This window comes from Gigantopelta aegis, chromosome 1 (genome assembly GCF_016097555.1).
Source record: "Gigantopelta aegis isolate Gae_Host chromosome 1, Gae_host_genome, whole genome shotgun sequence".
Classification (NCBI taxonomy): Eukaryota; Metazoa; Mollusca; class Gastropoda; order Neomphalida; family Peltospiridae; genus Gigantopelta; species Gigantopelta aegis.
In genome coordinates, this window is record NC_054699.1 from 13,986,997 (window position 1) to 14,009,263 (window position 22,267).

At 37.1% G+C, this 22,267-nt stretch overlaps 2 long non-coding RNA genes across 2 annotated transcripts in view; one reads left to right on the forward strand and one right to left on the reverse strand.

Moving 5' to 3' along the window:
- On the reverse strand, nt 1-13,496 carry LOC121389875. The gene is made up of 4 exons (XR_005960117.1): nt 13,347-13,496; nt 10,488-10,651; nt 5,585-5,793; nt 1-87 (listed from the first exon to the last, which is right to left on the reverse strand). It is a non-coding gene; the product is annotated as an uncharacterized LOC121389875 (long non-coding RNA).
- Nucleotides 11,679-22,267, forward strand: part of LOC121389936 — a 25,611-nt gene continuing 15,022 nt past the window's right edge. Inside the window, exon 1 of the long non-coding RNA XR_005960131.1 lies at nt 11,679-11,859. This is a non-coding gene — a long non-coding RNA (uncharacterized LOC121389936). The remainder of the gene's footprint in view (nt 11,860-22,267) is intronic.

Consider the following 22,267-nt stretch of genomic DNA (forward strand, 5'->3'; position numbering starts at 1 on the left):
CTTGGAGAACGTACGAGATACAGCAGCTTTTGGTCGAGTCACTGGGGTCCCTGTCTGAGCGTACGACGAAGAATTCCACAGTATTAGCTGAATGTGAAAATGTAATAAAAAAAAACATGTTTTATTTAACGACGCACTCAACACATTTTATTTACGGTTATATGGCGTCAGACATATGGTTAAGGACCACACAGATATTGAGAGAGAAAACTCGCTGTCACCACGTCATGGGCTACTCTTTCCGATTAGCAGCAAGTGATCTTTTATATGCACCATCCCACAGACAGAGTAGTACATACCACGGCCTTTGATATACCAGTCGTGCTGCACTGGCTGCAACGAGAAATAGCCAAATGGGCCCACAGACAGGGATCGATTCCACACCGACCGCGCATCGAGCGAACGCTGTACCACTGGGCTACGTCTCGCCCTTATGAAAATGTAAATATACACAGACAAAAACAAATGTAAAACACACAATAATATTACACGAAAACATTAACAGATATTTTAGCACGTTTATTACCCAAGAAACAAATAGGGTAGTGTCAGGGATGGGGCCCTGTTATTACTACCTTACAGTCGCTATGAGGAAAATGTTTCTACAGAAGATGAATTATATAGATACAATCATAATCATAGTATATTGCAACAGAAATAACAAACATTAATATATGGAAACATAGAAATTGTGTATTACCCCAGCAGGCACTTATAACAGGGAAAATAAAAATCAAAATTTGTCACTGAGATATTATCATGCATTGTTTTAACGTACACTACTATTGGACAATTTGACGTCAACAAACCAATCACCTTGTCAGTACTAAATATGACGTCATCACGAATTGGTAAAGCACACACAATGACGTCACGTACTTTAAAGCGTTTGCGTTTGCTCTTTCTGGTTTCAGTGTTAAACTTGTAATCAAATGGTAGTTTAATGCAATTCATTATTTACAGAATATATAGAACTTTAGGTTTTGAAAATTATTTGTGATCCGTGAATAAAATACAAAGTTAAAGCAATACTCCGAACAGTAAAGTACATGTAGTTTCCGACGTTTCTATATACATGGACGTGTAGCCGATGTAGGGTATATCGAAAATAAAGGATTTAAAAAAATATATATAGCTGAGGTAATAAATAGAACAACAAACTCGTGAAATAATGTTCACTTGTCACTCGCTAAACCTCGTGATAAGTGAAAACTATTTCACTTGGTACATAAATTTAATAATAACTGGAAACTCGTTTATTATCATCTATATATTTGGGGCTGACAGTGAAAACTGGAGGTAAAGAAAACATATTTACAGGTTGGAAGAAGAGAAAGAAAAGACGAGAGAGAGAGAGAGAGAGAGAGAGAGAGAGAGAGAGAGAGAGAGAGAGAGAGAGAGAGAGAGAGAGAGAGATGTTTTATTTAACGACGCACTCAACACATTTTAGTTACAGTTATATGGCGTCAGACATATGGTTAAGGACCACACAGATATTGAGAAACGAAACCCGCTGTCGCCACTTCATGGGCTACTCTTTTCGATTAGCAGCTTTGAAGATCTATAGAAGTTAGTGCCTTTTGTAATGTGATAAATTAATCTACCGAGATGGCAGAAATAAATTACTTATAAGCATATTGGTGTGATTTGAGCTCTATACTTAATTACCATATGTTTGCATGCATATGTACAGTTTCTGTCTTTTTCCATCTAAGAGAGATTATTATCCGTGTGGTTCAACATAACCGAGTTAATAATAATCATACTAAACACACGTGTAATAACAAATGTAATGACGTAATTTTGGGAAGCTACGTCATAACATGACGTTGCTTCTCTAGTCCTAGCTCAGACTGTGCATTTGAAATATGAGTTGGGTCTTGTTATTCATAAAGAAAACAACAATAATAAAATGAATAATAAAGAAATTATTACATTCGCGGGTGAGTCGTACTACTTTTACTAAACTCGTGTCAGGATTCATAATTTACACTGCTCTCCCTCGGGGAATATAGAAATGATGTCACACGTTTCGTAAAATCAGTACAACACACAAGCTCGTATAATAATCTCTATTTATTACATACCTATTTAAGTTTACTATAGTGATAAAGACAGTTTCAAGCCGTGTGATAAATGTATCTGTATCACTCATATGTGCGATCTGGACCGGAATTTGTAAATGGAGACTTCCCTTTTTACTTTTATTAAAGTTAGCACCTTTTTTTACTGACGTCATGTGTGATTTATATATTACATCATAAGTATTTCAAACATTACATAAAATTGCCGCAGAGTATGATTCTAAACGTTAAGTAAATCCATGAAAGGAGTTTTGATAATACATTTAAGAAAGTGTAGTTATGACGTTAAATTAAAAACCGATTTGTAAAAAAAAAAAAAGGTATGCAATAAATTCAGAACTTCACATACGTTGGTTTCGCTTCCTATGTATTGCACTAGTTAATTTTGCGCAAGAACATAATATTCAACCACTACGCGGTCTCATGGTTTATATATTATTGCGCAAAATAAACGCAATAAATAGGAAGCGTAAACAACGTATGTCAAGTTCTGTATACCGTATTTCCTCTAATATGCCCCAGCCTCCAATAAGCGTCGGGTCTGTAACACGTTGCAACAAAATAAACGCCGGGCCTCTAATAAGCGCCGGGCGTCCAATAAACGCCGGGTAAGACAGACAAAAACTGATTACGTATAGGATAATGTACGAAAACTCACGATTAGTTGCGCGAGATTCACGAGCGCAACTAATTGTGAGTTTGAGGACATTATGCTACATAAAACAAAGTACCCTCACAAAATTCACCAACCAACTAATGTGCATCCAAAAATTACATAACCCACAGGTAACTGAAACTGATGAGACACGTGACTGAATACCGCATGTTGTCCGTGCATAACTATATGAGGTGACACCCAGAGCGAGATTTAACAATTCATTGGGTAGGTGTAAGACAACTACATCCCTCTTCTCTCTCACTAACCACTAACAACTAACGACTAACCCACTGTCCTAGACAGACAACCCAGATAGCTGAGGTGTGCCCAGGACAGCGTGCTTGAACCTTAATTGGATATAGGCACAACAATAGTTCAAATGAAACGAATACTAAACAATACATCTTTCAGCGAGGAGGGGCTTATTCAAAAACGGACATATTTCTGATGAGATACGCTACAACGTGTAAATATCGTGATATACAAAACAGTACCGTGGTTCGTATCAATTTAACAAAACATTGCGGTATACCGGTGTAGCACTTATTGTGCACTCCCTCGGAATATGCACTGCCTAGTCATTATTATACGTATAATTTACACTCCCCAAGCTACTATTATACGTATATATATATATATATATATATATATATATATATATATATATTAGCTACAATATTCAGTGTCATCAAAGTAGCTGAGGTGTGTGCTCAGGACAGTGTGCTTGAACCTTTATTGGATATAAGTACGAAAATAAGTTGAAATGAAATGCGATTATATGATAAAGAGATTATTACCTTCGTGGTTCGGTACCGTCAATATCATATAGTAGGAATACAAATAATGTATTATGTACAATTTGTATTCCTAATATATGATATTCAGGATACCATTAAACAAAACAAACTAACTTATTGCTGTTGTTAAAATAGCCCTTTTATATAACAGTAAACATTTACTGTGGCCGCTTAAAGGCGCAGACATTAGTTTCAACCCGTAAAAATGGACATTAAGTTTATATGTTAGAAACCTATAACGCATTTTGATAACGTTACAAAGGCGTGAAACAAGAGTCTGTGAAGTTGAAACGGTAAAATACCGTTAAAAGTAGACTGAAACTCGACTCCCATAATGTTTACTTCTCAGACGCGTTTTGTGGTATTAGAAACACCAGGATGACCAGAAAAACTTCGGTTGTACGGAAATGAATAATCTAAACAATAAAATATAAGTAAAGTTTGATTTCAGTGATCAAAAACGGCTCTAATAGTGAACAATATGCCTATGATGTTTAAAAACTAGGTTATCTCCCTTTAATACAGGTATTTTAGCGATTTGGGATCCGATTTAGACAGGTGATTACAGGTGCATTTACATTATATATATATATATATATATATATATATATATATATATATATTGTATGTATGTCGAGGTTCACTGTTACATACATAGATATTAACACATTGGCGCAAGGGATAATTAAATCCTTTCTGGCATCACAAATTGTCTCATGCCGTTGCTGGGACTGGAACTTATGGCACCGAATCGCCCGCAAGTTTGTAGACTTGCCACGATACCTTATGAGCTATTGGGGAATCCATAAAAAGGATGCTTACGTGCATGAAACAGTGGGCAGACTTAGCACTGTCTAATATGTACTGATGTATGAATATCTATATATTGTATGTATGTCGATGTTGACTGTTACATACATAGATATTAACGAACTGGTAGAGGGAATAATTAAATCCTTTCTGGCCTTACAAATTGTCCCATGCCGTTGCTGGGACTGGAACCTATTGCACCGAATCGCCCGCAACTTTGCCGACTTGCCACGATACTTTTTGAGCTACTGAGGCATCCTTATAAGGGTGCTCTTTAACTCAACTATATGCATGGGGTCTACAAATTACGCGGTCGATCCCGCTTACGTGCAGTGGGCAGACCTGGTGATGTGTGAATGTCACACACACACACACACACACACACACACACACACACACACACACACACACACACACATATATATATATATATATATATATATATATATATATATATATACATATACATATACATATATATATATATATATATATATATATATATATATATATATATATATATATATATATATATATTCGAACCTGTATATAACGGCCATTCAATTGACCTGGCAAAAATTGCCATAGTACAGATGGCCGCTATATACGGCTAGTTGTTAGACCAGTCTTGACTGTATGTATTCATTCCTGTTTTATCAATCGGAGGTTAGAGATGCAAGGAGTTGGTGGAGAGATTCTGGGATCACGATACAAGATGAGTTATTATTTTAAATTTTTATTTTGCATATTTGCAAGGGCGGATTTGCAAGAAATATGTTTGTGCCTTGGGGAGTGCATATTATACATATAATATGGACTGTGTAGTATATATTACATGTGTGTTACACACTGGGGAGTGCTTATCCTACGTATAATGTTGACTGGAGAGTGTAAATGCAAGTGAGTGCAAATTATATGTTAAAGGGTTTATCTTTGCAGCACTACAGTTCATATCATGACAGTATACGTGTATGTAGACTTCTATACTGATAATAACGTGTATGTAGACTTCTATACTGATAGTAACGTGTATGTAGACTTCTATGCTGATAGTAACGTGTATGTAAACTTCTATACTGACAGTACAGTATAATATGCATTAATTATAATTATGACAAAACGCATTGTGGAATGTACTCGTAACTAATAATGGCTGTTTTCGATATTGTTGTGTTAAGATATCTTTAAATATCAGGGCCAGCTAAGCCAGTGATGGTCGTGCATTTAGCACTTACCCGGATAAATTCGGCATATGTACAGGTGTACCTCGTTGCAATCTCTAGTTTCGTATTTCCCGCTAGTACTGTCCCAGATCACGCAGTGTTTATTAGGGTCAGAAGAGGACGTCCCCCATTTTTAGAAACTGACGGTTGTTCCATCTGTCCACGTCCAAGCGTCGACGTCATTGATGTTATTAAGGCCAATCCAAAATATCTCTCCTCTCCTACAAATAGAGAAACAAAAAACACAAAATAAATAATAAAGGACAAGATGGTCTAACTTAGATGGTGTTTCGTTGTTGTTTGTATGCTTGGTTGTTTTGTTGTTGTTGTTTGTTGGGGTTTTTGGGGGGGGGGGTTTGGGGTTTTTTTGTTGTTTTTTTCTTGTTTTTTTTTACTGATGTTGTTTGTGGGGATTGATGTTGGGTTTCTTTTGATTTTGATTTTTGTTGTTTGTTTTGTTGTTTATTTCATTCATTTCAATTTATTTTCGTGCTTATATCCAATTAAGGTTCAGGCACACTGTCCTGGGCACACAAGTCAGCTATCTGGGCTGTGGGTCAGTTGTAGATTTGTAGATTTACACCTACCCATTGAGTCGTTAAAACTAGCTCCGGGTGGGGTGGGAGCCAGTACCGGGCTACGAAACCTGTACGAACCAGCCTTATGTCCAATGGCTTAACCACGACACCACCGAGGCCGGTTGTTGTTTATGCTTCTTTTTTTTCGGAAAGGGGGGAGGGAGTGTGTGCTTATTCTGGTGTTTTTGTCTCCGTTGTTCTTTTTGTTTTGTGTTTCATCACTGGGAAATGTAGCAGGAATGTCTTTGCTCTCCTACAAATGGGAAACCAATCATACAATAACAATACCTAAATTTAGGAAGAGGAAATGTGTTTAGGACAGAAAACACACGTGGTCAGTATAATATCAAACGATATGATTTTGTCTTCAAAGTAATAGAAAAGAAAAGGCATCTTTAGTTGTTTATATAATAAGAGAAACATACCTTTGGTCAATGTAATACGAGATAAAATATATGTTTGGTTAATTCAAGACAATTATGTATTTTTTTTCGGAAAGGGGTGGTGGGGTGTGCTTATTTTGGTGTCTTTGTCTTCATTGATGTTTGTGTTTTGTTTTTCATCATAGGGATATGTAGCAAGAATGTCTTTGCTCTCCTACAAATGGGAAATAGCTAAATTGAGCAAGACGAAATGTGTTTAGGACAGAAGAAACACACGTGGTTAGTGTAATATAAAATGATATGATTTTGTCGTCAATGTAATAGAAAAGATAAGGCATCTTTACGTGTTTATATAATAAGGGAAACATACCTTTGGTCAATGTAATACGAGAGAAAATATATGTTTGGTTAATTCAATACAACAGGAAAGGTATGTTTCGAGTGAAAATGTGAGTGTTGTTAATATAATAGAAAAATATTATCTGAGGTTAATGTAATATGTGTTAGAAAGGTATATATAGGTGAATGTAATAGGAGATAAATATGTATTTGGTTTATGTAATAGCAGTGGAAATTTATCTTTGATCAACGTAAGATGAGAGAAAACGTCTAATTGCTCAGTGTAATAGGAGAGAAAATGTGTGTGTTTTTTTATGTGATAGGGGCGGAAAATGTGTGTTTGGAAAATGTAATAGGACAGAAAAAGGTAGGTTTGCTTAATGTAATTTGAAGAACACAGATATATTTCATCAAAAACGAAAGAAATGGTATAGTTGGTCTATGTAATAGGAGAGAAAAAGGTATGTTTGTTTAATTAATAAAACAGGTATGTTTGTTTAATTTAATAGGAGAAGAGGTATGTTTGTTTAATTTAATAGGAGAACAGGTATGTTTGTTTAATTTAATAGGAGAACAGATACGTTTGTTTAATTTAATAAGAGAACAGATATGTTTGTTTAATTTAATAGGAGAACATGTATGTTTGGTTAATTTAACAGGAGAAAGGTATGTTTGATTACTTTAATAGGAGAACATGTATGTTTGTTTAATTTAATAGAACAAGTATGTTTGATTAATTTAATAGGAGAACAGGTATCTTTGGTTAATTTAATAGAAGAACAGGTATGTGAGTTTAATTTACTAGGAGAACCGGTATGTTTGATTAATTTAATAGGAGAAAAGGTATGTTTGGTTAATTTAATAGGAGAACAGGTATGTTTGGTTAATTTAATAGGAGAACAGGTATGTTTGGTTAATTTAATAGGAGAGCAGGTATGTTTCTTTAATTTAATAGGAGAACAGGTATGTTTGGTTGATATAATAGTCGAACATGTGAGTTTGGTTAATTTATTTCATTTCAAATTATTTTGGTGCTTATATCCAGTAAGTTTCAAGCACGCTGTCTTGGGCATACACCTGAGCTATTTGAGCTGGCTTTCCAGGGCAGTGGGTTAGTTGTTAGTTGGTTAGTGAGAGAGAAGAGGGGGTAGTGGCCTTGCACCTACCCACTGAGCCCTTAAGAATTCGCTCTGGCTGCGAATCCTGTACCTACTAGCCTGTAGTCCGATGGCTTAACCACTGCGCCACTGAGGCCGGTTGCTTAATTTAATAGGAGAACAGGTATGTTTCCTTAAAATAATAGGCGAAAAGGTATGTTTGGTTAATATAATAGAACAGGTACATGTATGTTTGCTTAGTATAATAGGAGAACAGGTATGTTTGGTTAAAGGGACACGCCCTAGTTACGGCTAGTTGTTAACCATTACGGCGTTGTTTTTCGCTATTAAACTCATTTTTTTCACAAATAAAATTGCACTTTACTTACATTTTATTATTTAGAATACACATTTCCATTCACCTGTGGTGCTTTTTGGTAATCCTAGTAATCCTGATGTTTGTAAAACCACGAAATTGCTTTTTTGTATTTCTTAAAATGCCGCGCGCACTCGAGAAAAAAAACGTTAAGCAAGCGAGGTCCAATCTATTTTTAGAGGGAATCTTCCTGTGTAAACGTCACAGACGTTGGTATACCACGTGACCGTTATCATTTTGGTTCGGTTTGTTTTCTCGTGCACGGTGAGCGCAATCAACATCCGATTTGTTGTCGTTTGCTTGTTGTTCATTTGTGAGATATTTCTTCACAGTTCGTGAAAATTTTCAGTAACAATAAAGTTCAGACAAGTAAGTGTCTCAATACAAAACGTTACAAACCCTTAAAACCAATAATTTTGCTAAGTCTTACGATATTTGGAGAGGGGATACTACCAGGACAGAACAGTTGGAACATGTCCAGGAGAGGTGAAATGAACGCACCCCAAGTCTGTGAAATTTGTCGTGACGTAGGCATTGTTGTGCTTCGAGCGACTAACTTTCAAAATTATTTCAAGCAATTGGGACATGGGGATTCCCATGGTATTTATCGATATAAAACCTGCTTTTTCACTCCATTTGATACAAACGTGATCTAAGTGTGTTACAGGTTTGTAGATTAACCAAATTATAATTTATTTTCGCTGGATGGAACTAGGGTGTGCGGCTTTAACTGGTGTGTTTGGTTAGTATAATAGCAAAGAAAAAATATGCTTGGTCTAAGAGAGAGAAAAAATGCTTGGTTGATGTAAACAGGAGAGAACGATATTTTCTTGTTCAATCAACCAGTAGAATGTGCCAAAACGTCGTGCTAGAAAAACCGTCTAGCACACGTCCCCTCGAGTGTAATGCGCCCTTTTCATTGGTCAATTTGTAGTGCTGTTTGGTAGCTAGACGGCCGTTGCAACCTGTTGATTACGTCATTACATAAGCAAAAGTAGTACCTGACGTCATGCACTATGTAACGCTGCATGTATTCCTTTTAGTGACGTAACATATATCAGCTGAGAGGAGTGACGTCACGGTACCAAATATTATCAGTATCATTTTTCCAAAAAATATTTCTGTGACTCGTCCTTTTGAAGATGGTTTTTCTGACACTCTCTCAAGAAAATTCATCCTTCTAGCGAGCTTTAGTGAGCGAGAATTCATTTACCCACTGTACTAGAAAGGGTTGCGGTTGCCAATGGGTGATCAGAAAGAATCAATGTACGTGCTGAAAGAGTTATATGGTTGTTAGTGGATGCTGAGATGGACGTTCCCCTGGATTCCTAGGAGGTTAGGAATACAACTCCTAGATAAAAACTCATATATGAAAGTTTGGTTATAACTACGGTTCCTAAGACTACTCCTTATAGGAACCACGGACCTACGGTCAGGACTTTCGTTTACATCAGTAATAGGATGCAAAACCAATAGTTATCAATGTCACTGACACCAGCGTTAGTCTCAAAGATAAAATAATTATGATGTTCCAAATGGTATTTTAGAATACGGTAATGTGAACAAAACGATGCATTCCAGGGGCGTAGCGTGATCTGGACCTGGGGGGTTCGAATATGAACCAAGTGGACCCTTTTTCCATTTTGTTTTTGCACCGGTGAAACTCCATATGTATAAACCTGTATGTTTTAGTTCCGAAAGCGGACCATTTGCTTCAGCGGTGGGGTTTGACCGAACCCCCCGAACCCTCCTCCCTCCCAGCCTACGCCCCTACATTCAAAGGGTCATGGTCCATCCAGAAATTATCTTATAATATTTACGTGATACTGACTTTTACTCTAAAGTTTAAGTTGATCTATTTGTGATATTTTTATTTTTGCAGTTCTTTATACTATGTTTTATTTGACTATAGCATTTTTATATTGATATTGATCATCACTTTGTTTTTTCCATTACCACAGTTTGACACCCAATAGCCGATGTATTTTTCATGCTGAGGTGTCGTTAAACATTCATTCATTCATTCAAAGGGTCATGGCTGCTCGTCTTTGAAAGTAGTGGGACTTGTCACTTCCAAAACCAGTTTAAAGTCTCCACATGACAGACCTCAAACAAGTAATGTTTTACCATTGACATACTCACCACACTGTTTTGTTTAAGAAACTGTAATCCGAGGGTGTTTTTATATCAACCAGAGATCCATTGACCACGCAGGTTGCTAGGGCATCAGTCCATGTTTTTTTTCTCATCATAAAAGATGGAGTAACACTTGTTTTGTGATGGGTCACAGAAAGCAGGACAGACATCTACAAATAAAACATATCTAATTATCCAGAGAAATAGAATCAGGCGCTTGCGTCGCGGGATCGAACCACATCGGTGAATCCATTCAAATGGCTGGTATTTTTTTCGTGACAACCAGTGCACCACGACTGGTCAAAGGCCATGATATTATGTGTGCGTTTCTGTCTGTGGCAAAGTGCATATAAAAAATCCCTTGCTGCTAATGTAAAAAAAATGTAGCGGGTTTCTTCTGGTGACTACATGTTAGAATTACCAAATGTTTGACATCAAATAGCCGATATTGAATTAATCAATGTTCTCTAGTGGCGCCGTTAACCAAAACACCCTCTCAAACACAAGGGCTGCACTAAAATTAAAAGCATGGTCAATTTGTTGTGCATAACTACGATAGGGAAAAATCCTTCGTGGTTTATATGGAAAATCACACCATCCCACCCCACCCCATTTTCGGGGAAGGGGAGTTGTCCGTATACTTACTAAATCCATAATTTGGAAATACCGCTGCCTGCAAACTTTGCAATACTGATATTGGCGATTAATACCATTGTTTATTAAATTGTAAAAATGATAATATTGAACACATTAGAAGATAATATATAAAACAATATCATAGAATTCATCCCAGCGTTTCCAAAAAGAAAGCTATGCTGTCATTATGCAATGCATCATTATTTAATAAAAAAAGAAGCTATATTTATTAGAAAATTATTTAGTATTGTGAACTGATGTTTCTTCGCACATTTAACTATTTTGATTGCATATCTTGTGTTTAATCTTAACTATAGATACTGCTATGTTGACGCCTGTTCTTGTCATGTATGTTAATTATGTATTTGAATTGTCCTCTTGTTACGCACTGTCATGTGTCTGGTGTTGTTTAATAACTCTTGTATAGGCGGATTGTGACGATCGATCAAAGCAAAATAATATACCTTTGTTTGGAAAATCGACCGGTTGGCAGAAACACTGACAACAGCAACTAGAGTCAAACAAATCGAACATACTGCTTGAAACTGGAACAAGTCCCAAGGGTGTACTAAGGAGAGTCACCAGTCCCGGTGCTGTGTCGGTTGAGCCATCGGACATATGGCTGGTAGGTACTGGGTTCGCAGCCCGGTACTGGCTACCACCCAGAACGAAATTTAACAACTGAATGGATAAGGTGTACGACTAACCACTAACAACTGGACAGACAGCCCAGATAACTGAGGTATGTGCCCAGGACAGCGTGTTTGAACCTTAATTGGATATAAGCACGAGAATATGTTGAAATGAAAGGAAATAACCTGGTACTTGAAGCTAATCACTTGTCACTCGACTAGTTTACATTGGATTAGATTTTCAGCTGTATGGATTTTGCATCATTTATTTCAACGCTGAATTTTACAAATACTTTGACTTAGTAACTGATTATTTGTCAGATGCTAACGTCATTATATTGTCACAGTGCTACACTTTCAACTATATAACAGTAAAGTTTATATATTTATTTATTCATATGTATATTAATTAGAAGTATTTGGGGCGGGACGTAGCGCAGTGGTAAAGCGTTCGCTCGATGAGCGGTCGGTCTGTGATCGACCCCCATCAGTAGGCCCATTGGGCTATTTCTCGTTCCAGCCAGTGCATCACTACTGGTATATCAAAGGTCGTGGTATGTACTACCCTGTCTGTGGGATGGTGCATATAAAATATCCCTTGCTGCCAATCGAAAAGAGTAGTCCATGAAGTGGCGACAGCGGGTTTCCTCTCTCAATAACCGTGTGGTCCTTAACCATATGTCGTTAAATAAAACATTTCTAAACATTTCTAATTAGAATTAGTTTATTGGTAATTTGACGCCTACCATCTATGCATTAAGATGGGTTCTACTTAGTTGGCGAGCTGCCTATTAGACCAATTAATGTCATGCAATAATAATAATTGACAAGCAATGAAGGAAAAGTTGTACGATGTTTCCGAATAATTAAATAGTAAATGCATGTTCTTGGTTAAAATAAGCTTGTTTTGTTTTACGACACCACTTGAGCAAATTGATTTATTAATCATCGGCTATTGGATGTCAAACATATGGTCAATTTTGACACAGTCATAGAGAGAAAACCCGCTACATTTTTCCATTAGTAGCAAGGGGTCTTTTATATGCACCATCTCACTGACAGGATAGCGCACTCCACGGCCCACCGACAGGGATCGATCCCAGACCGACCGCGCATCAAGCAAGCGCTTTACCACTGGGCTACGTCCCGCCTTACGAGCAATTATTTTAATACTTGCTTCGCGTATTGCAGGCGTCTTAACTAGAATACCATGACACCTATATAGACCTACATAGATATGGTTTCGGTATGTGTTTATAAATAAGTGTTCGTTAAGATCTTCGATTCCCGCCAGTGCACCATGACTGGTACATTAAAGGCAGTGGTATGTGTTATCCTGTTTAGGATCCCTTGCTTCAAATGAAAACAAATGTAGCGAGTTCCCTCTATATGTCAAAATTACCAAATGTTTGATATCCAATAGCCGACAATTAATAAATCAATTCGCTCTAGTGGTGTCGGTAAACAAAACATAATTTACCTTTTAGCAAGGGATTTTTTTATATGCATCATCCAGCAGACAGGCCAACACATACCACGGCATTTGGTATACCAGCCGTGAGACAGTAAAGTAAATTAAGAATGAATGTAGACTCACCAGGTTCACATTTGAAGTCAGACCACTTTCCGTCTGGGAGACAGGTTTTGTTACCAAATGGGTGGAAGTTGACAACACACGTGTAGGACAGTTGACTTCCTACTTTTGTCGTCTCGTAGGTTGTGGTGAAGTCTGCCTGGGCGTGCAGAACATTTGGAATGGATGGACAGTCTGGAGGATAAAATAATACAGTTATAAAGACAAAATAAATAAATATATTTCCACTTATCTTCCTTCTATCTGTCAGTAATTATTATTATTTAAAAACCTATGTTTCTAAACGCATTCCAATTCAAATAAATATATCTCCCACAACGGTTTTGCGAGTGCGAGTGCGAATAATTTTAACATGCTCATATACCACTAGATTTTCGAGCATGTCCGTCCCGGGCCTGTCTCTGGATAGCCAGTGACTTGCTCCGGGACAGAACTATATTAAGGGGACAATTTTGAAATTTACATCTAAAAATTAAATAGTGGGCCTTTAAAATTTTGATGCGCATCTCTAATTACTATAATTAATAAAGAAAATTCTACTCATTAAATTTGGTCGCTAGATTAGATTGGGCAGTCAAAATGAAATTAGATAGATAACACGCCTGATTTGGGATGGGGGGGGGGGGGGGGGGGGGGGGGAAATGGACAGAATTTTGAAAATAGCAATTAGTAAAAGAAATTAGTAGGATTAAAATTAGAAAGAAAACAGTTACAAGCCAAAAATAAAAAGAATTGACTGCTCGGTCGAATATTTATATAATTTGGAGCATTTTGGAAGGGCAGTCCAAAAATAAATAAGAGAAAGAAAAGAAGATCGGACCATTTAATAAAATTAAAACAAAAAAGAGTAATTTCGACATGAATTTTTGAACGAAGGTCTAAAGGTTTTTAAAGTCCGATCTATACGTCCACGTGAGTGGCCTCGTTAAGGCCGTTAGGTTGTTACGTCGGCGAGGCTGGAGTGTCCCGGAGGTTCGGCAGCAGATGTTGGCGTCGTAACAGGGTACTGACTACCGTACCGTAGTCGGGGCCGCAGACCGCTCGGATCATCTTATGTAGATTCCGGTTGTCCAACTTGTTCGAAAGTATGGCCTGTCTATAGGTATGCTCCCTCAGGTGCGTCACGACTACGGTGTGGTGAATACCGAACATCTTGCTGTTCGTACTCGCTGCCGTCCTCCAGGAGTTTCCAGTCCGCGTTGAGGTAACTGCCACGGAGCTTGGTCGGGTCTGTCGTGTCCCCCTGCATGTACTGATGAAGGTGTTTCTTCAGTCCGCTCACTGCGACGGTCCACTCGGACTCTTCAAGGGGGGGGGGGGGGGGGGCGACTACCGGCGCTGGTCTCTCGGTCTTGGCTGGCTGGTTGGTCGCTGATGTTGGCTTCCTCTTGCCAACGGTGGCTGATCGGGCCTGTGGCGTGGCGACTGGCTGTACCGGCGATACCGGCCAGTTCTGCCTGGGCCACGTGACGGTCGGCGATGGAGTGTCGTCGTGGGGTGTCTCACACACCGCAGTGTTGAGTCGGTCCCTCTCGGTGGTCGACGGTTCCCGCAGGGCTGGTCTCGTCAACTCAGGCTGGGCTGGGGGCGGCGTCGCAGAAGGGACCGCCGCTGGCGGTTGAGCCGCCAGCTTTGGTCCCCCCCCCCTCCCCCGTGCCGTTCCTGGCGCGCTTTTCCTCTTCCTCCATCTCCTATTCGTCGGTGCGATCGCGTCACCGTACACCTAAGTCACGAAAGCCCGTGACCCAGTGTACGAGACGCGATACTCTAAAAGTTTTCCATAACTGCATAAGAGTCCCCTCCAGGTGTGTGTGTGTGGGGGGGGGGGGGGGGGGGCAACTCGAGAGTACAAGGCGACACGTCTGTTCTCATCGTGAATCAGTTCGGAAGTTGCAACAGTTTTGAAAGCTTTTTCTGAACTATAAGACCATATTGGCAAATTTTTATCTACCTCTTCGGCTTACCGTAGTTTTGGCCATTCTATTGAAATCCATGTTTATATTTTTTCCTTTTAAAATACACTGTGTTGGCAGTTCTGTGCTATGTTATTTTATTTTTTGTTTTGTTTTGTTTCCTTTCTCTCTCTCTTTTGTTGTTTCTGTTTAGTTGTTGTTTTGTTGTTGTTTTTTGTTGTTTTTTCGTTTTTTCGTTTTTCATAGGTTTGTTTAAGGTGGGGAGTTTTTTTTTTTTTTTTTTTTTTCCTTGTTTGCTCTGTTCTGTTTATTTATGTGTTAGTTTTTTGTTTATCATTGGAGGGGGCGGCGGTTGTTCGGTTCGCCTGCTGTTGTTTAGTTTTTTGTACATTTTGGATTCTATGTTATATTACAATATTTTGGGCGGGTCTTCTTCCAGAGGTAAAGTGTTCGCTTGATGCGCGGTCGGTCTATTTTCGTTCCAGCCAGTGCATCGCTGGTATGTGCTGTGATGTCTGTCGGATGGTGCATATAAAAAATCTCTGGCAACTAATGGAAACATGTAGTGGGTTTCCTCTCTAAGACTATATGTCAAAATTACAAAATGTTTGACATCCAATAGCCGATGATTCATAAATCAACGTGATCGAGTGGTGTCGTTAAACAAGAAAAAATCAACTTGTTTTATTACAATACTATTGACAATAGTTGTGTACACTGTTTCCATGGTTTGACCATAACGGTTCAAACTGGAAACTAAACAGCCGGCATCAACGCGTGTGACTTCCAACGTCCCGGCACTAGTCATAAATACTTGCATTGATAAGAGATTTCACCAAAATCCAACCATAATTACTAATTGGTTGTAAAGAACATACAATATCCGTGGCTTATCTATACCATTCACTTTAAAACTCGTTGCGTGAAGAGTGTGTCTGGTATTGATTTAAGAACATTCATCTCTAACAACGAGAAGGTGTGCACTTATGACTTCATTGAACTGCCAATTCACTCTGCATGTATTTACAGGTGCGGATCCAGGGGCATAAACGTACGAGACGGGTTGGGCAACAATTGAGTCTCTGTCGTTCAGACGGATCCGGCTTATCAAGACCTGTATTTTAGCACAGCAATGCACCTTCAATGTCTAATGACTGTCAATCTAGGGGTTTTCTTGACGGAAAGTAACCCATCTCGTCCCTACAAGCTCTGCACTCTAACGGCCTTAACGAGGCCACTCACGTGGTCATATAGATCGGACTTTAAACTTTTAGACCTTCGTTCAAAATTGTATGTCGAAATTACTTTCTGTTTTAATATTATTAAATAGTCCGATACTATCTTCTTTCTCTTATTTATTTTTGGACTGTCCTTTTAAAATGCTCCAAATTATATAAATATTCGACCGAGCAGTCAATTTTGTTTATGTTTGGCTTGTACTTTTTACTGATTGCTATTTTCAAAAGTCTGTCCATTTTCAACTCTACCCACCCCACCCTTTCTGTCACGGACCTACTCACGGACCTACTCACTGGCGAAGTCAGAGGTTGTGCCCGGGAGAAACGTGATTTAACCTAATTGGCACGTTAATATGTTATCCAATGCAACGGCTGGAGCAAATCCAAAAACGATAGCGATGTTCAGGAAAAACTAGCTGGTTTGATAGTTTTCAGCATGTAAATGCGTAGAGTTTCGTTTGCAGCCTTAAATACACATGTTTGGCAGTAATACTATGAATAAACGTTGCTATCCAGGTTCGGGCATTTAAATTTAATTCGACCAAAAATGTGTTGACTGCCCCATCCCCATCCCAAAGCAATTTTTGTTTTAATAATTAAAAAAAACTACAAACATGTCAAAATATAATACAAGAGGCCAATACGTGGAGAGAGAGAGAGAGAGAGAGAGAGAGAGAGAGAGAGAGAGAGAGAGAGAGAGAGAGAGAGAGAGAGAGAGAGAGAGAGAGAGAGAGAGACTCTTTTGACATGCCTCTATACCACTGAGGGTTCGGGCATGCCCATCCCGGGCCCGGCCTCTGAATAGCCAATGGTCTGGTCCAGAACAGAATAAGGTGCATAGAACATCATTTGAATTTCCATGTTTCCAAAATATTCAGTTCTTGGAAAATTAATACAATGTATTTATTTGAACCTCCTCCTTGAAAATTGTAGATACACTTTTTAAACGTTACACCCCTCCCAGCATCCACCACTGAGTTATCATACGCATTTAACCCTTTCCGGAACTGATTTATAAAACACACAAAAAATCACACTAAAGATAAGTTATCATTGAACAGAACAGAACAGAACTTTATTACACTCGTGGCCATCGTTCGATGGCATCAGAGGAATACATAAATAACATAGCATAAACAACATCAATATGACAATATCTGAATAAAAACGAATAAAACATATATACACAATAGAAGTCTTAGGAGGAGCAGAATTGTTTGTTAGTAATAACAATAAATTTACACAATTTCTTAAGGGTGCCAATATTGTTACAACTGAACAGCTTTTTAACAATTTGACAATAGCTAGGCATTCTGAATGACGAGAATTCAAGTGCATTCTCCTAATATCAATAAGTGATTAGCAGGAGCTATCTCAAGAGAACGTTGTCTAGTACGAAGCATTAAGTGTGTATCCGTTATAATGTACACACGGAATAAATCAATTTTGCATAGCTAACGCTATAATAATTCTGAACGACGAAATCGTTGTATGCATACGCTGGTAAAAACCTGACTTTGATTAATGGTAGTAATCATGACATTGCCAATACATCAGTTTGACGCAGGCTTGTGTAGATATATGCTTTTGGACTTAGTCACTGGTTTGTCTTTCAAATTAGTGTCGGATTCAGCGCCGGTTATGTAACTGCTGTGATCGCATCGCAGTACCAACTCCAAGCCAGAGTGAATTTTAAAGGGACATTCCTGAGTTTGCTGCATTGTAAGATGTTTACGATTAATAAAATATTTCTATGATTAAACTTACATATTAAATATATTTTCGTTTAGAATATCAGTGTATATTCAATATGTTTCTGGTCGTCATAATATTTGTAAGAAGCCCAAACTGGATTCTGTCTTCGAATAATTTCATACGTTACAAAAAATCATATTTTAGGAAATAAAATGAAATTTAACCTAATAAAAATATTAGAACGATCAGAAACACGTTTAATATACAGCCGCTAATATTTTATGCAGAAAATGTATTTGATGTGTAATTACAATCGTTAAAAAAGCTCTGTTAGTCGATAAAATATAAAATGTTGCAGCAAACTCAGGAATGTCCCTTTAACAGAGCAACGATGATGATGTACGGCAACTTCATAGATTTATGATACCAACCACCAGTAAACACAGCCCTTTCCAGTGTGGCGAGTAAATGAAGTCGATCTATCCACCCGCGGACTGTCATAACTCTATCCTGAATTGCCATCATCATCATTAGTGTGAACTGTTTGTGTTTTGCAAATCAGCTCCGTAAAGGATTGAATGCGTATGATATGCACTTTATTCTGTTCCGGACCAGACCACTGGCTATCCAGAGGCCGGGCCCGGATGGGCATGCCCGAAATCTCACTGGTATAGATGCATATCAAAAGATACTCTCTCTCTCTCTCTCTCTCTCTCTCTCTCTCTCTCTCTCTCTCTCTCTCTCTCTCTCTCTCTCTCTCTCTCTCTCTCTCTCTCTCTCTCTCTCTCTGTCTCTCTCTCTTCCCCTCTCTCTGCTCCTCTCTCTCTCTCCTCGCTCTCTCTCTCTCTCTCTCTCTCTCTCTCTCTCTCTCTCTCTCTCTCTCTCTCTCTCTCTCTCTCTCTCTCTCTCTCTCTCTCTTTGTAGGTGTTTGTAGGTGTGTATTTTGTTATTGTCTAAAGCACATTTTTGGTCGAATTAAACGAAAATGCCCGAACCTGGATAACAATGTTTATTCATATTATTACTGCCAAACATGTGTATATAAGGTTGCAAACGAATCTCTATGCATTTACATGATGAAAAATATCAGACCAGCTAGTTTTCCCCGAATATCGCTATCGTTTTGATTGTTAGAATTGTTATTTTATCAGTTTTCGTACCAGCATTGCAGGCGGCATATTATAGTCCACCAGACCTCTCCCTTTCAAAAACATTTGGCACCGTCATTGTACTTACAGACTGTGACGCATTGTACTGCAGGCTGGCTGGTCGGTTTACAGATGTCAGTGCGGGGACAGTGTGGTTCGCACAAGGGTCAGCTATTCTCTGAAATAAGAACAATCATACTTTAAAGTTCCTAGCAGCGATGAAACGGTATCCTAGCTTTTATCTGACATTATCCAAATATGAAATTTGTAACAAAAACCTTAACCTAATTATTATTTTTCGTGCTGGGGTGTCGTTAAACATCCATTCATTCATTCATTCATTTTAACATAATTATCTATTCTTTTTGCACCGTTCCGAAGAATGAGGAATGGCTGATCAGTTTTGAAGTGTAGCTTTTTTAATTCAGCATCCCACTAAATCTCTACAAGAAATATGTTTCTAAAATAAGTTACATGTGTGGTCTTAGTATTATGGAAGCGTATTAGTGCTACTACACACTTGCACTACACACACTACACATTTAAACTTGGAAAAATCAACTTTAAACTAGGAAAAATCAACTTTAATCTTGGAAAAATCAATTTTAATTTGGAAAAATCAACTTTATTATTGGAAAGATTAACATATAATTTTGGAAAGATCAACATATATTCTTGGAAAAAATTAACTTTAAATGTGGAAAAATCAACAACCTTTAATGTATAGATTAACAAACCAAATTTTAGATAAAAATATCAAACAGTGTTTTAATAATACACGCTACATTAATATAATAATTAGCAAACTAACTTTAGATATAAACAGTACACCATTAGAATACATTAATTATCAAATTAAGTTTAGATAGAAATATCACACTATTGTGACAGGGTCATGTACCTTTAATATATTAATTAATAAATTAAGTTTAGATTACAGTATCACAATATTGTAACAGCGCCACGTACCTTTATTATATTAATATTGTTAATTAATACATTAAAGGTACGTGGTCCTACTTCAATAGTGTGTGATATTTCCATCTAGACTATGTCAATTAATATATTAAAGGCATGTGGTCCTATTACAATAATGTCTGATATTTCTAACTAAACTTTGTTAATTAATGTATTACAGGTACGTGATCCCATTACAATACTGTGTGATATTTCTGTCTAAAATGTGTTAGTTAATATATTAAAGGTGCGTTGTCTTATTAAAATACATACATTAGAGGCATGTGGTCCTATGACAATACTATGTGATATTTCTATCTAAACTTTGTTGATTAATATATTAAAGGTACGGGGTCCTACTACAGTAGTGTCTGATATTTCTAACTAAACTTGGTTTGCTAATTAATACTAGTATATTAAAGGTACGAGGTCCTACTACACTACTATGTATTGTTATATGAATGTATTAATTAACATAGTTTCGATAGAAACATCACCCAGTATTGTAGTAGGACCTTGTACCTTTAATATATTAAGTAACAAACTAATGAATGAATGAATGAATCAATGAATGAATGAATGAATGTTTAACAACACCCCAGCACGAAAAATACATCGGCTATTGGGTGTCAAACTATGGTTAATGCAAAACTAAAGTGATGATCAACATCAATATAAAAATGCAACAGGTCAATAATGAATGAATGAATGAATGATTGAATGTTTAACGACACCCCAGCACGAAAAATACATCGGCTATTGGGTGTCAAACTATGGTAATGCAAATAAATAAAGTGATGATCAACATCAATATAAAAATTCAAGACTTAAACAAAAACAGTGTAAAGAACTGTGCAAAAACACAAATATCACAGAATTTTACGGATACTGAATTTTACTCAAAACTCCAATTTTGTGCTGTAAGGCCATTCTCAAAGAGAATGTTACACCCCTGCACCACGGTGAGGTTACAGCACACGCAGGGGAAGTAACAAACTAAGTTTAGGTAGAAATATCACACAGTATTGTAATAGAACAACGTCCCTTTCATATATTAATTAACACATTTTAGATAGACATATCACAGTATAAAAGTAGTACACATACCTTTAATGTATTAATTAACAATATTAATATATTAACGGTGCATACCCCTGTTATAATATTGTGCGATATTTTAATCTAAACTTAATTTGTTAATTAATAGATATTAAAAGTATGTGTCCCTGTTACAATAGTGTGATATTTCGTTCTGTTATTATTCAATATATTAAAGGTTGTTAATTTTTCCAAAATTAAAGTTGATTTGTTTTCAAGATTAAAGTTGATCTTTCCAACATTATAATATTTATTTTGATCTTTCCAAGTTTAAAGCTGATTTTTCCAACATTAAGTTTGATTTTTCTAAGATTAAACTTGATTTTTCCAAGTCTAAAGTTGATTTTTCAAAGATTAAACTTGATTTTTTCCAAGATTAAACTTGATTTTCCCCGGATTAAACTTGATTTTTCGAAGTTTAAATGTTCGAAAATAGCATTATTTCATTGTGTGTGATGCCACTAATACGCTTCCGTATTGAAGGTAGTAGAAAAATGTTTATTTCACAAATGAGGTGCAAAATACGAATTAATCCTTATATCAATCATCTGTATTACTTATTGTTGTAGGAGTGGTCTTTACTGAAAGCCAATTTTCTTTATTGGTTATATTACAAGTATTATGGTAAAGGTTAATAATTATTGAAGGTCAGTTATTTATCAAAGATAACTAATACAAAATATAATAATGTATTTATTTATTGGCTGAATTGGCCACGGCTGAGTTTAAGGTTACCGCCCGAAAATAGGGCCATTGGGCAACCCAAATATAAATAAATTATCACACAAATAAATATGAAATGCAATTGTAATATCATATCGAAATTTGTAAATTGGGATATATATATATATATATATATATATATATATATATAT